This window comes from Somniosus microcephalus, chromosome 19 (genome assembly GCF_052327205.1).
Source record: "Somniosus microcephalus isolate GS21.2 chromosome 19, FLI_Smic_1.0, whole genome shotgun sequence".
NCBI classification, from domain to species: Eukaryota; Metazoa; Chordata; class Chondrichthyes; order Squaliformes; family Somniosidae; genus Somniosus; species Somniosus microcephalus.
Window position 1 is genome coordinate 59,474,877 of NC_141005.1, and position 16,664 is coordinate 59,491,540.

General features: G+C 44.0%; 1 protein-coding gene across 1 annotated transcript in view; it reads left to right on the forward strand.

Moving 5' to 3' along the window:
- The first annotated feature begins 10,120 nt into the window (after window positions 1-10,120).
- Window positions 10,121-16,664, forward strand: part of LOC147104499 (serine/arginine-rich splicing factor 1A-like) — a 34,113-nt gene continuing 27,569 nt past the window's right edge. Inside the window, exon 1 of the mRNA XM_085961854.1 lies at window positions 10,121-10,139. The gene's annotated coding sequence lies outside the window, so the exon portion shown is untranslated. The remainder of the gene's footprint in view (window positions 10,140-16,664) is intronic.

Below are 16,664 nucleotides of genomic sequence, written 5' to 3' on the forward strand. Positions count from 1 at the left end.
GGACTTATATGTACTACCTGAGGGAGGTCCACCACTTCTGGGACGGGAGTGGATCAGGGAAATAAACATGGAATGGCACTACCTAAAAGCAATAACGAGTGAGAACTCGGTGAAGACAATCAGCTCAGACTCTGAAACGGATGACGACAAGACCAGCCCAGGTGCGAAAGACAAGTCTAAAATGGACTTGCTGACTAAGGTTGGAAAAACGAAGGAGTGCATAAATACTGATGCTTCAAAGGAGAACAAAGTTTCAGAACAGAATTCCACTGAACAACAACAACATAGTTTGGCAGAGAATTCTGAGTCTGTCCAGTTTACAGACATGCACAAGTCTGAGGAACACCGGGCTCGAACTCAACTCCATTTTAAATTACAACAGCAATTAGAACAATTGAGTTGCCGTCTCGAGCAAGAGATAAAAGCAATGAAAACGTTCTTTGACACAGAGTGGGAGAATCTGGAAAGACAACAGAAACAGCTGAGGGAGAAAAGGGAGCAGGAGCACACAAACCGTCTGCGCAAGGAGGCCAAACGAATCAAAGCTGATTCGGTTTCTGAAGGTGCGTGCTCTAATCTGGTGGAGCAAGATGTTCAGCAACTGAAGGCGCTTGTTAGCAGATTGCAGGCAGAAAAGGCTGAGTTGGTCGCCATGAATTCCGAGCTCCTACTGAAGTTGGGTGCAGCATCACCGGACGAGTCATTTGTGGAAATTCGAATGGTGGAGGCTGCGGATGATGGCGAAGTAGAAACAGCAAAGGAGCCCCAGGGCAAGGTTATAAACAGCCCTGCAGCTACTGGGAAACGGATGAGGTCAGAAGAGTCAACGGTCAGCCAACTCCTTCATATGTTGAGGGACAAGACTCTGAAATGGGAACAATTTGGACATGAGTCTAAATCTTCAAAGGAGAGGGGTTTGGAGCTCCCAAAAGTTATTGGAATAGCTGAGGTTGCAACACAGACTGAGAAGATGGCAGCAGAGCAAACCTTGGATGCCAAAAGTACGCTGATTCACGTCAATGTTGAACAACAGAATGCTGAAACAGCTGCTCCAGTAGAGGGATTGAATAATACAATCAATCAATCTCCCAATGAAGTTGAAGTATTGAAATCACGAATGAGGTCAGTAGTAAAAGACTTGCAGGAAGCCCAGAAAAAGCTGGATGAAACTGAACGCATGAAGAAGTCTCTTCAGGAAAGATGTCTGGATTTGGAACAAAAGCTGGCTAACGTCCAGCTGGATATGGAGGAAATAGAAGACCCTCTCGCTGGCCTAGCTCAGGACGACACCGAATATTACCATGACCTGTTGGACGACACCGAATATTACGATGACCTGCTCTGCCCAGCTTGTGATGAAAATTCCCAAAGTGCAGAAACCATGAAGAATCACCTAAAGTCTAAGGAACATCGGGAGATGGTGGCGCTACTACAGAAAAAGGAGGACGAGAAGGAGGAACGGTGCATGCAGCTGGCAGCTGACAGTGGAGCCCAGAGAGTCTCCAAGAAGCAGAAAAGGAAAAGACGAAGCAGAAGATGATGACCATCTGAACCATTATCACCTCTACCAGGTCACGCACGTGGTCTCTCCGTACGGAGCCAAATCAGTTTGGAAGTAGAAAAACTTCCCAAGGTACTCAAGCTTTTAGAAGTCAACAATGCTGGTTCAGAAGTGACGGAAGTTCAAGCTGTTAAGTCCAGTGAAGGACTATTGGATGAGTCACTCCAGCAACGTGAACCGACTACACCGAGACTGAATCTGTGAACTGTTTTCCGCAGAGACTGAATCTGTGAACTGTTTCCCGCAGAGACTGAATCTGTGAACTGTTTCCGCAGAGACTACATCTGTGAACTGTTGTTACATGAAGTTGGATATATGTTATGTTTAATGGGGAATAAGTATGTTGTAAGCTAAAAAGGGAGGATTGTAGTGTATGTAACCGTTCTACCTTTAAGAGAACTATTGTATGTAACCGTCCACCTTTAAGAGAACTATTTTAGGTGTTGCACTACTTTATCTTGGCTGCTGTATACTGTAATACCGGGAGTGACCACACCGGTATATAAGTGCTGTGTAAGGATTTATTGGGCAGATTCGCCCTGACCTTCGAATAGTAAAGTCCTGTTAAAGTTACTCTTGTAGTCTGTGTATTAATTCACCATATAACCCACAGACTTTACAGTGACGTCTGCTCAGTAGATCTTGCACATGATGTGTGCCTTCTCTTGTGTTTTCTGTCCAAAAATATTCTCACCGAGGACAAAGCTGCATTGCTTTGTATACAACGGAGGTAGAACATACAAAAAAGACTCAGCCTATCCATTTAGACATTGCAACCTCATGCACCACACTCCCCAACCATTAGTAATTCTAACTGAGAAGAAAAGAGAAACTGTGGCCAATTTCAGAAAAATTCCCTCTGATTTCCTAAGGCAAACAAGCAAGCTCCAGGAGTGCTTTATTTGTCGTGGTAACGGAAGAAAGAACGAACTTGTATTGATATAACGCCTTTCATGACCTCAGGACGTCCCAAAGCACTTTACAGCCAATGAAGTACTTTTGAAGCGTGGTCACTGTTGTAATGTAGGAAACAGACAACTAAATGTACTTACATAATTCCTCTCCTTCCGAACCCCCCATTTATGCCCCGGTGTCCTTAAGAACATAGAACTGTACAGGACGGAAAATATCATTTCATCCATTGGGCCAGTCAATACCCCCTTAGCCTTCAATTACTCTGCCATAAATGTCATCCTCTCAAAACGTATAACATACTCTGCTTGCACAGACTCCCTAAGTAGGACATTCCACATATTCGCCACCCTATGAAGGAAGAACTTGTATCTCGGACTGTGTAATCATCTAATCTAAACGTGAATCCAAGTCTCCCTTGACCTACAGCTTGTATTAATATTAAACATCACTGTGGGATGCAGTTCCTCTATGTCCTTTAGGATCTTAAGTATCTCGGTAAGATCAGCCCTAAGCCTCTGTTTTTCCTATGTAAACATCCCTTGTATCCATGGTCTTCTCTCAGGCACAAATGCCCAAACCCATTTATCAACTTAGTTTGTACTTTGTATCCCTCCAAGGTCAGGCTGTCCCTCCTGTTCCCAGAACTGTACATATTTTTGAGAAGACCATCTTTGACAGGCCTTGGCCTCACCAACAAAGGGCAACATTGGAATACTGTTGGTATGGGTGGAAGCCTGTTCTCCACCGCTGCATAAAAGGAGAAAAATCAAGCAGCTATTGGGAGTGCATTTTTATGACTACTACAGCCAGCAGAATATCATTACCACAGACAGTGTTACTGTACTACGTGCATGTACCAGCAGTAGGAGAATTGCACCCTAATCCTGTTGAGTGTTTCATAATCATCACTTTTTTCTGGGTTTTTTCTAGTTACTCCCTCCTCCCCTGAAGGTGCTGACTCATACTGGATATGATTCCACAAGAGAACCCAGGTGATTGTGAACAATGAATCACATGTGAGTGTGAACAATGAATGTCGGCAGTCTGTTCAACTGTGGAATGCATCACAACCAAGCCTGACTGTGACCTCACTTGTCCCTGTACAACAAAGGGGCCGGGCCAGCTGCATTCAGGAAAACATCTACAGTGGCCTAACTAGCGGTCTTTAAAGGGACTTCTAGACGCTGCCACCAAAAATACACGTTTAAAAAAAATACTTGCCTGAACGTGGAGCCGGGAGAAGCAGGAATGCTCTTCCCATGTCCACTGCTGTGCCGAAGACCGTTGCTGACCCCCTCTACAGTTCTCCAGTAGAATTTTTGTTTCTTTGGATTTTTGTTAATTTTTTCAATAGCATGAGTACTAAGTATTGATTGAATAAAATGACTTGGAAAAGTAAGATTAAACAACAATAACAACTTGCATTTATATAGCGCCTTTAATGTAGTCATAGAATCGTAGAATGGTTACAGCACAGAAGGAGGCCATTTGGCCTGTCGAGCTCATGCCGGCTCTCTGCAGGAGTACTTCAGCTAGTCCCACTCCCCCCACCCTATCCCCGTAGCCCTACAAAATTTTTTCCTTCAGGTACTTATCCAATTCCCTTTTGAAAGCCATGATTGAGTCTGCCTCCACCACCCTTTCAGGCAGTGCATTCCAGATCATAACCACTTGCTGCGTAAAAAAGATTTTCCTCATATCGCCTTTGGTTCTTCTACCAATCACCTTAAATCTGTGTCCTCTGGTTCTCGACCCTTCTGCCAATGGGAACAGTTTCCCTCTATCTACTCTGTCCAGACCCCTCATGATTTTGAACACCTCTATCAAATCTCCTCTCAACCTTCTCTGCTCTAAGGAGAACAACCCCAGCTTCTCCAGTCTATCCACGTAACTAAAGTCCCTCATCCCTGGAACCATTCTTGTAAATCTTTTCTGCACCTTCTCTAAGGCCTTCACATCCTTCCTAAAGTACAGTGCCCAGAATTGGACACAATACTCCAGTTGTTCATCATAACTTCCTTGCATTTGTACTCTATGGGCTGGATTTTCATTGAGGAGGTGGGACTACAACTTTCGGGGTTGTAGTCCCGCCTCCATCGAGTTCTAGCCAACCCACGCAATTTTGACTTGATTGACCTGTGGGCGGGCTCAGCAGGCCAATTAAGGGCCACCCGGCAACAGGTGATGTCACAGATTGACATTTCATCTGTCGAGACCTTTTGACAGATGAAATATCGGCGTTTCACAGCTGTTTGAAGCTGTCAAACGCTGACCATCTGTACTCCAAGTTAATCCGGATGATTTAGAGATCTCCCCGGAACAGAAAGCTGAATGCTGCAACTTTTGACAGATCGTGGCCATTCTGCTTTCTGTGCCGGTGAGATGAGGGACTCCCGAGACCTGAAGGAAGGAAAGCTGTAAGGTAAGTAAATGTAAGTAAAACTTCTTTAAACACCTTACACACACCAAACACACTTACCTCTTCACTCATGCACCCATCACTCGCCTGAACACCGGACATCTCGACCCTCCAAGTCCTTCATCCCGACGGCCCGCCTCGCTAACTTGGCGTGGTTTGGAGCCATCGGGAATCCCACATTTCACCAATGAAAATAGTGATTAGGCTAAAAACTGCCTGTTAACTACCTGTTAACAGGCAGTTAATTGGCACTAATCCCCTTCCTGCCTCAGGGAGGCGGGTCCCAGTGCGGGTCGGGTACCCGCCTCCTTTGAAACTGGCATGGAGGCGGGATGGGTTCGTGCCCCCCGATTTCGGGATTTTAACCCCCCACACGCCTCCAATCCCGCCTCCACGGCCCAATGAAAAACCTGCCCTATGCCTCTATTTATGAAGCCCAGGATCCCGTATGCTTTTTTAACTGCTTTCTCAACCTGCCCTGCCACCTTCAACAATTTGAAAGAAAAGAAAGACTTGCATTTATATAGCGTCTTTCACGACAACCAGATGTCTCAAAGTGCTTTACAGCCAACGAAGCACTTTTTGAAGTGTAGTCACTGTTGTAATGTAGGAAACATATACCCCCAGGTCTCTCTGTTCATACACCTCCTTTAGAATTGTACCCTTTAGTTTATACTGCCTCTCCCCGTTCTTCCTACCAAAATTTATCACTTTGCACTTATTATTGAAATCTATGATTAAGGACAGAGTGACTTAGAGAAATTTGAGCTGATTAGAGAGAGCCAACATGGATTTGTAAAGGGTATGACATGTCGAACGAACCTAATTCAATTTTTTGAGGAAGTAACTAAAGTAGTAGATGGTGGAATGTCTATGGATATAGTTTATATGGACTTCCAGAAGGCATTTGATAAGGTTCCACATAAGAGACTGTTGGCTAAAATTAAAGCTCATGGAATTGAGGACAAATTATTTGCTGGTTAGGAGATTGGTTAGGCAGAAGAAGACAGAGAGTAGGGATAATGGGTATGTACTCAAATTGGAAGGAAGTGACGTGGTGTCCCACAAGGATCTGTGCTGAGGTCTCAACTATATTTATTAATGACTTAGATAACGCAATAGAGAGCCATATATCCAAGTTTGCTGATGACACAAAGATTGGTGCCATGGTAAGTAGTGTAGACGGGAGCATAAAATTATAAAGAGACATTGATAGATTAAGTGAGTGGGCAAAACTGTGGCAAATGGATTTCAATGCAGGTAAGTGTGAGATCATCCATTTTGGACCAAAAATGGATAGATCTTCGTATTTTCAAATGGTGAAAAGCTAGGAACAGTGGAGGTCCAAAGAGATTTAGGGGTCCATATACACAGATCACTAAAATATAGTAGTGAGGTACAAAAATAAACCAAAAGGCTAATGGAATGTTAGCCTTTATAACTAGAGGGCTAGAATATAAAGGGGAAGTTTTGCTACAGCTATACAAAGCCCTGGTTAGACCACATCTGTGTACCGTTCTGGGCACCACACCTTAGAAAAGATATTATGGCCTAGAAATTCAGGTCTCCATGGGTGAGTACGCACGGGGTACTCACCCGTAAGCCCAATGGAAGTGCCGGTTTTGTGCATGCACTGCGCATGCGCGGGAAACAGGCACTTCCGTTCCCCTGAAAGAAGGGGTTCAGAAGTCGAACGCGTGCGCAGGAGAGGCAGCGCGTGCGCATCGAACTTATTTTTTTTTTGCAGGTTTTCCCGGGAAGGTAAGTCTCCAGAAGTTAGACATGTAAAAAGCAGTCGCAAGGCCTGCTTTTTACAAGGTAAGTGGTGAATTAATTAAAATTAAAACATTTTTCCACAGGTTTATTATTTTTAAATACTTTAAAGAAAGGTAAGTTTATTTTTAGCCCCGTTAGAAAATTTAAATTATTGTTTAAAATAGTTATTTCATGTAATTTATAGTTTATTTTAAAAATGTTATTTTTTTATTTTTTTATTTATTAGAATATTTAGTGATGTTTTGGGGTTTATAGTATTTATAGGTTTGACAGGTCCTGTCAAACTTCTGAATGAAGCATTCCCTGCTACCATTGGCTCTCCATGGCCCACGTGATCCCAGGGGACGCTTCGAACTAACTGCGTCCCTGGGATACGCAAGCACTGCACGCCGGCAGTTGGAGGAGGCCCAGGATCGCAATTCCACGGGGGCTCACAGCTCAATGGCCGGCGCAGTAGGTAAGTTCAGGTCGCGGGCTTGCACCCGCGGGAAGCCCCCGACCCGAATTTTTGGCCCAATATTGGCCTTGGAAGGAGTGCAGCACAGATTCACCAGAATGTTTCCAGGCCCCAAGGATTAGATTATGAGGAGAGATTACATAAACTAGGTCTGTATTCCCTGGAATATAGAAGGTTAGGGGGTGATTTGATTGAGATTTTTACGGTTTTGAAAGGAATTGATAAGGTAGATAGAGAGAAACGTTTTCCGCTGGCGGGGGAGGGAGGTGCGGGGAGTCTAGGACAAGGGGACATAACTTTAAGGTCAGAGCCAGGCCATTCAGGAGAGAAGTTAGGAAACACTTCTTCACGCAAAGAGTGGTAGAAGTGCGGAACTCTCACAAAAAGCAGTAAATGCTAGCTCAATTAATAATTTTAAATCTGAGATCGCTAAGACTTTTGCTAGCCAAGGATATTACGGGATATGGAGCCAAGGCAGGTGGATGGAGTTCGGATACTGATCAGCCATGATCTCATTGAATGGCGGAATAGGCTCGAGGGGCTGAATGGCCTACTCCTATTCCTATGTACATAGGAGTGGTATCAGATAAAATTTGACACCAAACCACATAAGGAGATATTAGAACAGGAAAGAGGTAAGTTTTAAGGAGCACCTTAAAGGAAGAGAGAGAAATAGAAAGGTTTAGGGAATTCCAGAGCTTGGGGCCTAGACAACAACAAATAGTATTTATATAGCGCCTTTAATGTAGTAAAACGTCCCAAGGTGCTTCATAGGAGCATTGTTAAACAAAATTTGACACCGAGCCACATAAGGAGATATTAGAGCAGATGACCTAAAGTTTGGTCAAAAGAGGTAGGTTTTAAGGGGCGCCTTAAAAGAGGATAGAGAGGCGGAGAGGTTTAGAGAAGGAATTCCAGAGCTTAGGGCCTAGGCAGCTGAAGGCACGGCCGCCAATGGTGGAGTAATTCAAATTGGGGATGCTCAAGTGGCAAGAATTGGAGGAGCGCAGGGATGTCGGAGGGTTGTATGGCTGGAGGAAGTTACAGAGATAGGGAGAGGCAAGGCTATGGAGGGATTTGAACATCGAGACATTGCTGGTCCGGGTGCCAATGTAGGTCTGCGAGCACAGGTGTGATAGGTTTATGGGACTTGGTGTGAGTCAGGATACGGGCAGCAGAGTTTTGGATGAGCTCAAGTTTACGGAAGGTGTAAGATGGGATGCCAGCCACAAGAGCATTGGAATAGTCGAGTCTGGAGGTAACCGAGCATGCATGAGGGTTTCAGCAGCAGATGGGCTGAGGCAGGGCAGAGACGGGCGATATTACAGAGATGGAAGTAGGAGGTCTTGGTGATGGAGATGACATAGGGTTGAAAGCTCATCTGAGTCAAATAGGATGCCTAGGGTGCGAGCAGTCTGGTTCAGCATTAGACAGTGGCCAGGGATTTTCTGCTTATCCGATATGGGATGTTGGACAAGCAGATGCAGTGGAGGAGACGAGGGAGAGGTAGAGCTGGGCATCGTCGTGTACATGTAGAATCTGACGTCGTGTTTTCGGATTAAAGGATAAATCTTGGTGCTGGCTTTATCCGTGAATTTCCCAGAAATGATTCCCAGTCTGCGCTGATTATCTGATCTGAGCTGGTGTAGTGGTAGGAGTGCTCTAATGGGCTTCAGACCAATTTAGAAAATATCATCAGAGTTTCCACTCTTGATTGCTACCCATTGACTCTGCTGGAAATATGCATATGTGAGCATTGGATGAGGACAGGTTCAGGTTCCAGTAGAAATAATTCCATTATCTCGTCTCCTCATAACCAGTTTCTAGTATCACCTTGGTCAATCTATGTTCTTACTGCCTCGTGCTCTTATAGCCTGTTGACATTCACTAGGGTCACACCTGAAGAATGGCCGCCTGGGCGAGGTACAGGAGGACAATTGGTACCTGTGGTACTGTACCCCAGCAAGGATTCTGCATTTTCAAGAGGAGAGGGAAGAAAAATGGTGGAAAGAAATACAGTAAAGACCTAAAACAGGTCCTGGCAGATGTTCAATAGTCACATCTCTGCTAAAGGCACTGACTCTGGGAGTTTCCACAGGCACCATACATAGGCATCAGCCAAGTCGCCATTCTTCATATGTAATCATAAGAAGTAATTGTCAATAGGCTATTCAACATCACAGGGCGTGACAGCCAACCCTGATCCTATTATCACACATGGTGTGGAGATGCCGGAGTTGGACTGGGGTGGACAAATGTAAAAAGTCACACAACACCAGGTTATAGTCCAACAGCTTTATTTGAAATCACAAGCTTTCGGAGCGCTGCTCCTTCTTCAGGTGAAGTGGAGAAGGAGCAGCGCTCCGAAAGCTTGTGATTTCAAATAAAGCTGTTGGACTATAACCTGGTGTTGTATTATCACACAGGCACTTTCCAGCCGAGAAAGCTAGTTAGCAGTAAGGAAAGGGAACATGGCATGTTTTTCCCCTTCCTGAGCTGAGGTCAATTGTACCAGTCCAAATAATGTCCTGGCTGAGATCGGCCAACTCTATCAACTAGGAATCAAATCTAGGACCTTCTGGCTTATATGGTTTAGTACTGCACTGGCTGATGCCTTTACCCAGTAGTCATCAAGAGAACTACTTTCTGCTTTCTATTGCCAATCCTCAGGTATAATATCCTGTAGAACCATTGGGGGCTAAATTGGGTCATGTTGTGCCCGTTTTGTAGGTGCTATGCGGCCACGTAAGACTCAAATGGACGTGCACACTACCGAAGGGAAATGCGCAAGGCGCCATCTTGGATTTGCACGCGCGCGTATATCAACCGCAACATGCAGAGCAGCGAGATGTTGACCTGAATCAGTGTGCAATGCTGATTTGAAGCCACAGCTGCCATTTTTGAACTGCACACTCCAGTCTTAACCTCACACAGCTGAACACGATGTTAAACGGAATGAAGGCCCCCCAACAACACCAGCACTATTTAAAGAAATCATGAAGTACTAACAGGTCAGTTGCTGGATTATTTCTTCAGGCTGCTGGTGCACTTGTACATGTTTTTGGAGGTTTCCCATACTTGGCTAAAGTTTGAATACAGAGAGTTGTGTGACTTTTTTGTTGTATGAAATATTGTGCTGAAAGGAGCTGCTTCCAGACAAGGGTAGCCTGGTGTGGCTTCCTCTGGAAAGTGAACATGACTGGGATAATGAAGAGAGGCCACGCAGATCAGGACAAGCTGCTAGAAGAGGGAGGAAGCGGATGGGGACTAGGGAACTCGGCAAGAGGCCATATATGCAGAGGGCCTTCAGGAAGAAATTCTCTTAGCTCAACTTCAGCAAGGACCAATGGATGAGCTGACTTTGCTTCGAAAAACGAGATTGTGAGTGAAATCTTCCAACTGCATGGCCTTCCATGGCCTCGCCCCTCCCTATCTGTCAGCTGTGGCTCAGTTGGTAGCAAACTCGCCTCTGAGTCAGAAGATTGTGGGTTCAAGTCCCACTCCAGGGACTTGAGCACATAAAGCTAAGCTGACACTCTAGTGCAGTGCTGAGAGAGTGCAATGCTGAGGGAATGCTGCACTGTCGGAGGTGCCATCTTTCGGATGAGATGTTAAACCGAGGCCCTGTCTGAGCTCTCAGGTGGACGTAAAAGATCCCATGGCACTATTTTGAAGAAGAGCAGGGGAGTTACCACTGGTGTCCTGGCCAATATTTATCCCTCAACCAACATAACAAAAACAGATTATCTGTTCATTATCACATTGCTGTTTGTGGGAGCTTGCTGTGCGCAAATTGGCTGCTGCGTTTCCCACATTACAACAGCGACTCCACTTCAAAAGTACTTAATTGACTGTAAAGTGCTTTGAGACATCCGGTGGTCGTGAAAAGCACTATATAAATGCAAGTCTTTCTTTCTTTCTTCTATCTCTAACCTCCTCCAGCTCTACAACCCTCCGAGATCTCTGCGCTCTACCAATTCTTGTGCATCCCCGATTTTAATCACTCCACCATTGGCGACCATGCCTTCAGCTGCCTCGGTCCTAAGCTCTGGAATTCCCTCCCTAAACCTATCTGCCTCTCTAACTCTCCGCCTTAAGACATTCCTTAAAACCAACCTCTTTAACTAAGCTTTTGGTCATCTGTCCTAAAATCTCCTTGTGGCTCGGTGTCAAATTTTCTTTGATAATGCTCCTGTGAAGTGCCTTGGGACATTTTACTGTGTTAAAGGTGCTATATAAATGCAAGTTGTTGTTGTGCAGCCTCAAAGCAGGGCAAAGACAGCATTGCCTGTGGTTGTCAAGGTGACCATGGCTCTTAATTTTTATGCATCTAGCTCCTTTCAGGTTGCAGCTGGAGATTAATCAACATCTCGCAGTTTGCAGTGCACTGCTGTATAAGGGAGGTCACTGAGGCTCTCTATACAAAGAGAAACACACTCATTTCATTCCCTCTTGCGAGGAGCGAGCACAAGATTTTGCATGGACCTCAGATGCTCCAATGATTGTCTCACTAGGACTTGATAAAATTTGGCTTGAAACAGGATTGGAAGTTAGAGGGATAATGACAGACTGTAATAATAAAATGCTCTGTGGTGACATGATGGTTCCTATGTTGCTGGGGCTGGGGAAGGGAGCTGTTGTCTGGAGGGCAGCCAGCAAGGGTGGGTTTGGTTGTTTGGATCGAAGAGCCAAAGAGTTCTATTATTTTAAAGGATTGGCTCTGGTTTTCCCAATGCCTAAACAACATTATCTGACTAATAACAGGAGAATATGAAAAACACTCTACTTTGATCTTGAACTTGTTTTCAGTTCCACCTGCACCTAGTCTTCTTGTACATGAGCATTATATTAGTAATGTGTCTTGGCACTGTTTTGAACTGTACAAATGGGAGAATCATTTGGAAATTAGTGAACTTAGTAGAGACTAATAAATAAGGTCGCAGCTTTGCTTGCTGGTCTGGGCTGTTATCTGATCTCAGCCAGGCTAATGGAGGGTGATGCAACTGGCCTAATTGACCTTGCTTAGGGAGGTGAGCTAAGTTCCACTCCTGATTGATATCCAATTATCCTTTTTGGAATAAACACGTGTGGATGCTGGATGAGAACATGATTGGCTGTGGTGGTCCTCACAATTGAATGTTCCCTACATTACAACAGTGACTACACTTCAAAAGTACCTCTGGCTGTAAAATGCTTTGGGACATCCTGAGTTTGTGAAAGGCACTATATAAATACAAATTCTTTCTTTCTTTACTGATTACTCACTGTACAGGCTTACATGTAAAGAACAGGTACCTCAGCAAGGTACCACTGAGCTGATGATTTCTGTGGAACTGGACCACCGCACGAATCACTCCTTGAGAAGGGAGGGGAGAAAGAGGAAAAAACTGAGTGGGAGGGATTTTGAACCAATGTGGTTCATACTACAGCTTTAAAAAAAAAAAAAAGGAAGGTGCCAAAATATTACATGCTAGAATATGATTGATAGTCTACATGTAGTGGTATGAATAATTGAAAGATTGAACAGAATGTTATACATACGTTGGTGAGAGGTGAAATGGAAGATGGGCCATTGATATGCAAAGCAAGTTGAATTCTTTATCTCCTGCCTATATCTTGGGAAGTATATTTTGACAATTATGAGGTGCTACAGCATTTTTGTGTGAAAGATTTTTCTTCCTCTTTAGGTTCTCGCGTACAAATCCCCATCAAAAAGGGTTAGACAGAAAACCTACTCCCAGGCCTTAAGCTATATTGCCAACAGATGCTTCAGGTGACTTTTTGAGACTGCTACACTAAAATTACCATCACTTGATCAACTGTGACACCTTCAGTATTTTAATTTTATTTTTTGTGAGGGAAATTATTTGGTGGAGCAACTCTTTGGAAGGAAAGACTACTTAAATGTGTTAGAAAATGCAAGATCTATCTTGAGTGGCAAGTTAGTTACAACACTACAGCATTAGACTTTTGCAAATATGAGTCCGAGAATTCAAATCCCAAACCAGATTGATACTCAATTTCAGACGCCAAATTGGAAGCCAGGAGTTTTTTAAAAGTCGACAAACCAACATTAATGGTCAAGATTCATATTGCTGGACATTTCCAAATTTGAAATGAGTAAAGAGGAAGACTATGTAAATCAGGAAGAAGTGGTTAAATGATGCTTTAAAAACCTGAAGATTACAGGAGAAAGGAATTAATGTGGAGGTATGCTATTCCATGGTATTGAGGTCCTGGAAAAAAAAATAGATAGGATAGGAAACTAGAGGGATAAATTTGTAAACCCTCGCTGCTGGCTGGATGGATGGGTGTGTGGGTCAGAGAAATCACTATAGAGCCAATTCTGTTCTCCCATCTAGTGGGGCTCCACACTAGGATCCTCAACTTGAAAAATTACCCCATAGATATCAACACAGGATACAGGGAGGAGACAGAGTGTTTGTGCGCATCACCCACTTTTGTGAGTTATTTATTTTCCCTCTCTAGGTTCCCACACACAGTTTAAGAACTCAAGACTTAAATAATATTTAGGAATAAATAAGAAAATTCTATTTGGCCCAACAAGCATGCAATTTTTGGTTGATCACTCTCACCTACCTGACTTATCCCTCAATTTCTTCCGTCTCCCGAAACTATCTAATTGTCTCCAACCCATTTGCCAAATAAGAGGACAGACAGCAGACTTCTTGCTTTTAGTGAAAAAAATCATACAATCTATTTTGATTATTTAGATTTTGTACATCCAAATTCTCCAAACTGAATTACTGCTGTTTGATTGGACTTACTGATGCTAAGACGGAAATTGTTCTTGCCAGGTTGCTTGTTGTCCATGCTAGACAGTGTGGGATGGTCTGGTCTCTGATTTTCTATCATTCCCTCTCCACGTCATTTTTCACACTGGCAACCCAAAGACAACACATCACTGTATGGGGAATCGTAGGTAAAACTCATTCACCGACCATGTCATCAAGAAGGCTGACTTGCACTTTGACTTCCCAGGAGATAAATTTACCTGTCAGAAAGGGTAAGCACAGCCCCTGTCTGTAGCCTGGACCCTTCCTAAGCATGAAAGCACCAGTGACTACAGCACCAGTGAGTGCTATTCACATGATGTGTTTTTTTGGTCAGTTTGGTGTCTGACATATACAGAAAACCATCACCATGTTTTAGAGTTTCCAAGCCAAACTACTGAGAAATCTATACCTGTAATTTCTGTTTGCCTGATATGAAGTGCACACCCTCTCCCCAAAAGGACACACCCCACTTACCTAAGTTCAGGGAGTTTAGGCACAGGTTGTCCGGGAGAAAGCTTAGAACCCCCAAGTGTCCACAGGAAATTTTTAGCAAGTAAAACTGTGGAGTTTACTAATACAGAGCATTAGTAAGCTTCCTGCTTCTCATTCAACTCAGACCACCCTCCCCATTAAGACATTGCTTGCAGGGTTATCTGGACCCAAGTACAAACTTCCAGCACTTCACTGCTGACTACAAAACCTGGGTCAATTAGTTTAATTCAGTCTCAGAACTTCTAATTAGTGTGCATAAGATTTGCTGCAATGAAGTTGAGGCTTTTGGAGCCTGCCTACATCATAATCTTTTGATAATCTTAAAAGCCATAATTTATAGTTGATTTTATAACCCAGTATCTGCATTGCCTTGTGCCAAGACAAACAGTGGCCTGTCAAAATCACCATTATCTATCACCTTGTTCAGTGTTTGCCTGTAGTAATTGGTTTCCCCACCCCCACCATTCACACCTGGCATCTTCCAAGTACCATAGGAGTGAGCTGAGCGGAGAAATTGTTTTCACTGGTGATTTAGACAAGTTGAGTGAGTGGGAAAATACATGGCAGATGCAGTATAACGTGGATAAATGTGAAGTTATCCACTTCGGTAGGAAAAACAGGAAGGCAGAGTATTATTTAAATGGTGATAGATGGAGAAATGTAGATGTTCAAAGGGACCTGGGTGTCCTTGTACACCAGTCACTGAAAGCAAACATGCAGGTGCAGCAAGCAGTTAGGAAGGCAAATGGTATGTTGGCCTTCATTGCAAGAGGATTTGAGTACAGGAGCAAGGATGTCTTACTACAGTTGTACCACACCTGGAGTACTGTGTGCAGTTTTGGTCTCCTTACCTAAGAAAGGATATACTTGCCATAGAGGGAGTGCAGCGAAGGTTCACCAGACTTATTCCTGGGATGGCAGGACTGTCGTATGAGGAGAGATTGGGTCAACTAGGCCTGTATTCACTAGAGTTTAGAAGAATGAGAGGGGATCTCATTGAAACGTATAAAATTCTGACGGGGCTAGACAGAGTGGATGCAGGCAGGATGTTTCCTCTGGCTGGGGGGGTCTAGAACGAGGGGTCACAGTCTCAGGATACGGGGTAGGACATTCAGGACTGAGATGAGGAGAAATTTCTTCACTCAGAGGGTGGTGAACCTGTGGAATTCTCTACCACAGAAGGCTGTGGAGGCCGTCACTGAATATATTTAAGAAGGAGATAGATTTCTAGACGCAAAAGGCGTCGAGGGGTATGGGGAGAGAGCAGGGATATGGTATTGAGATAGAGGATCAGCCATGATATTGAATGGTGGAGCAGGCTCGAAGGGCTGAATAGTCTACTCCTGCTCCTATTTTTCTATGATGGGTCCAGGTTCCATAAGTGAACCCGGCTTGATCAAGTTAGATTACTGAGTCTTCCACAGCAGATTGATTTGGTTACAATCTTCCATCAGCAAATGTGTTATCTTGGAACCACCTCTATCCAAAAGATATGCTGCTTACTACTTTCCTGGCAGTCGTCAGTTGATCAGCAGACAACTGCTGATCAACAAGCTGTCAGCGTTGGCTCAGTAGTAAAACTCTCACCTCCAAGGTAGAATGTCATGGTTTCAAGCCCCACTCCAGAGACTTGAGCATATAAATCTAGGCTGACACTTTAGTGCAGTACTGAGGGAGTGCTGGCCTGTTGGAGGTGGCATCTTTCAGATGAGACATTAAACCAAGGACTCGTCTGCCCTCTTGGGTGAATGTAAAAGATCCCATGGCACTATTCGAAGAAAAGCAGAAGAGTTCTCCCTGGTGTCCTGACCAATATTTATCCCTCAACCAACATCACTAAAAAAAAAAATGATTATCTGGTCATTATCACATCACTGTTTGTGGGACCTTGCTATGTGCAAATTGGCTGCTGTGTTTCCCTACATTACAGCAGTGACTACACTTCAAAATTACTTAATGGCTATAAAATGCTTTGAGACGTCCTGATGTCATGAAAGGTGCTATATAAATGCAAGGTCTTCTTTAATTTATAAATGTGGATTTGAGCACTCGCTAGATGGACAAGAGGTACTAAGACTGCTCATGCTCTGGTGAGCAGTACTCACCATAAATTGTATGAGTGCATTGCCACCATCCTCCAGACCACAGCTTGGACACAAACGACATCCCATTAAAGGTGGTTCCACCAATTGGAGGTGCAGAACTTCAGCAATAATTGCTTGTCTCTCTGCAACCTAATCATGGTAA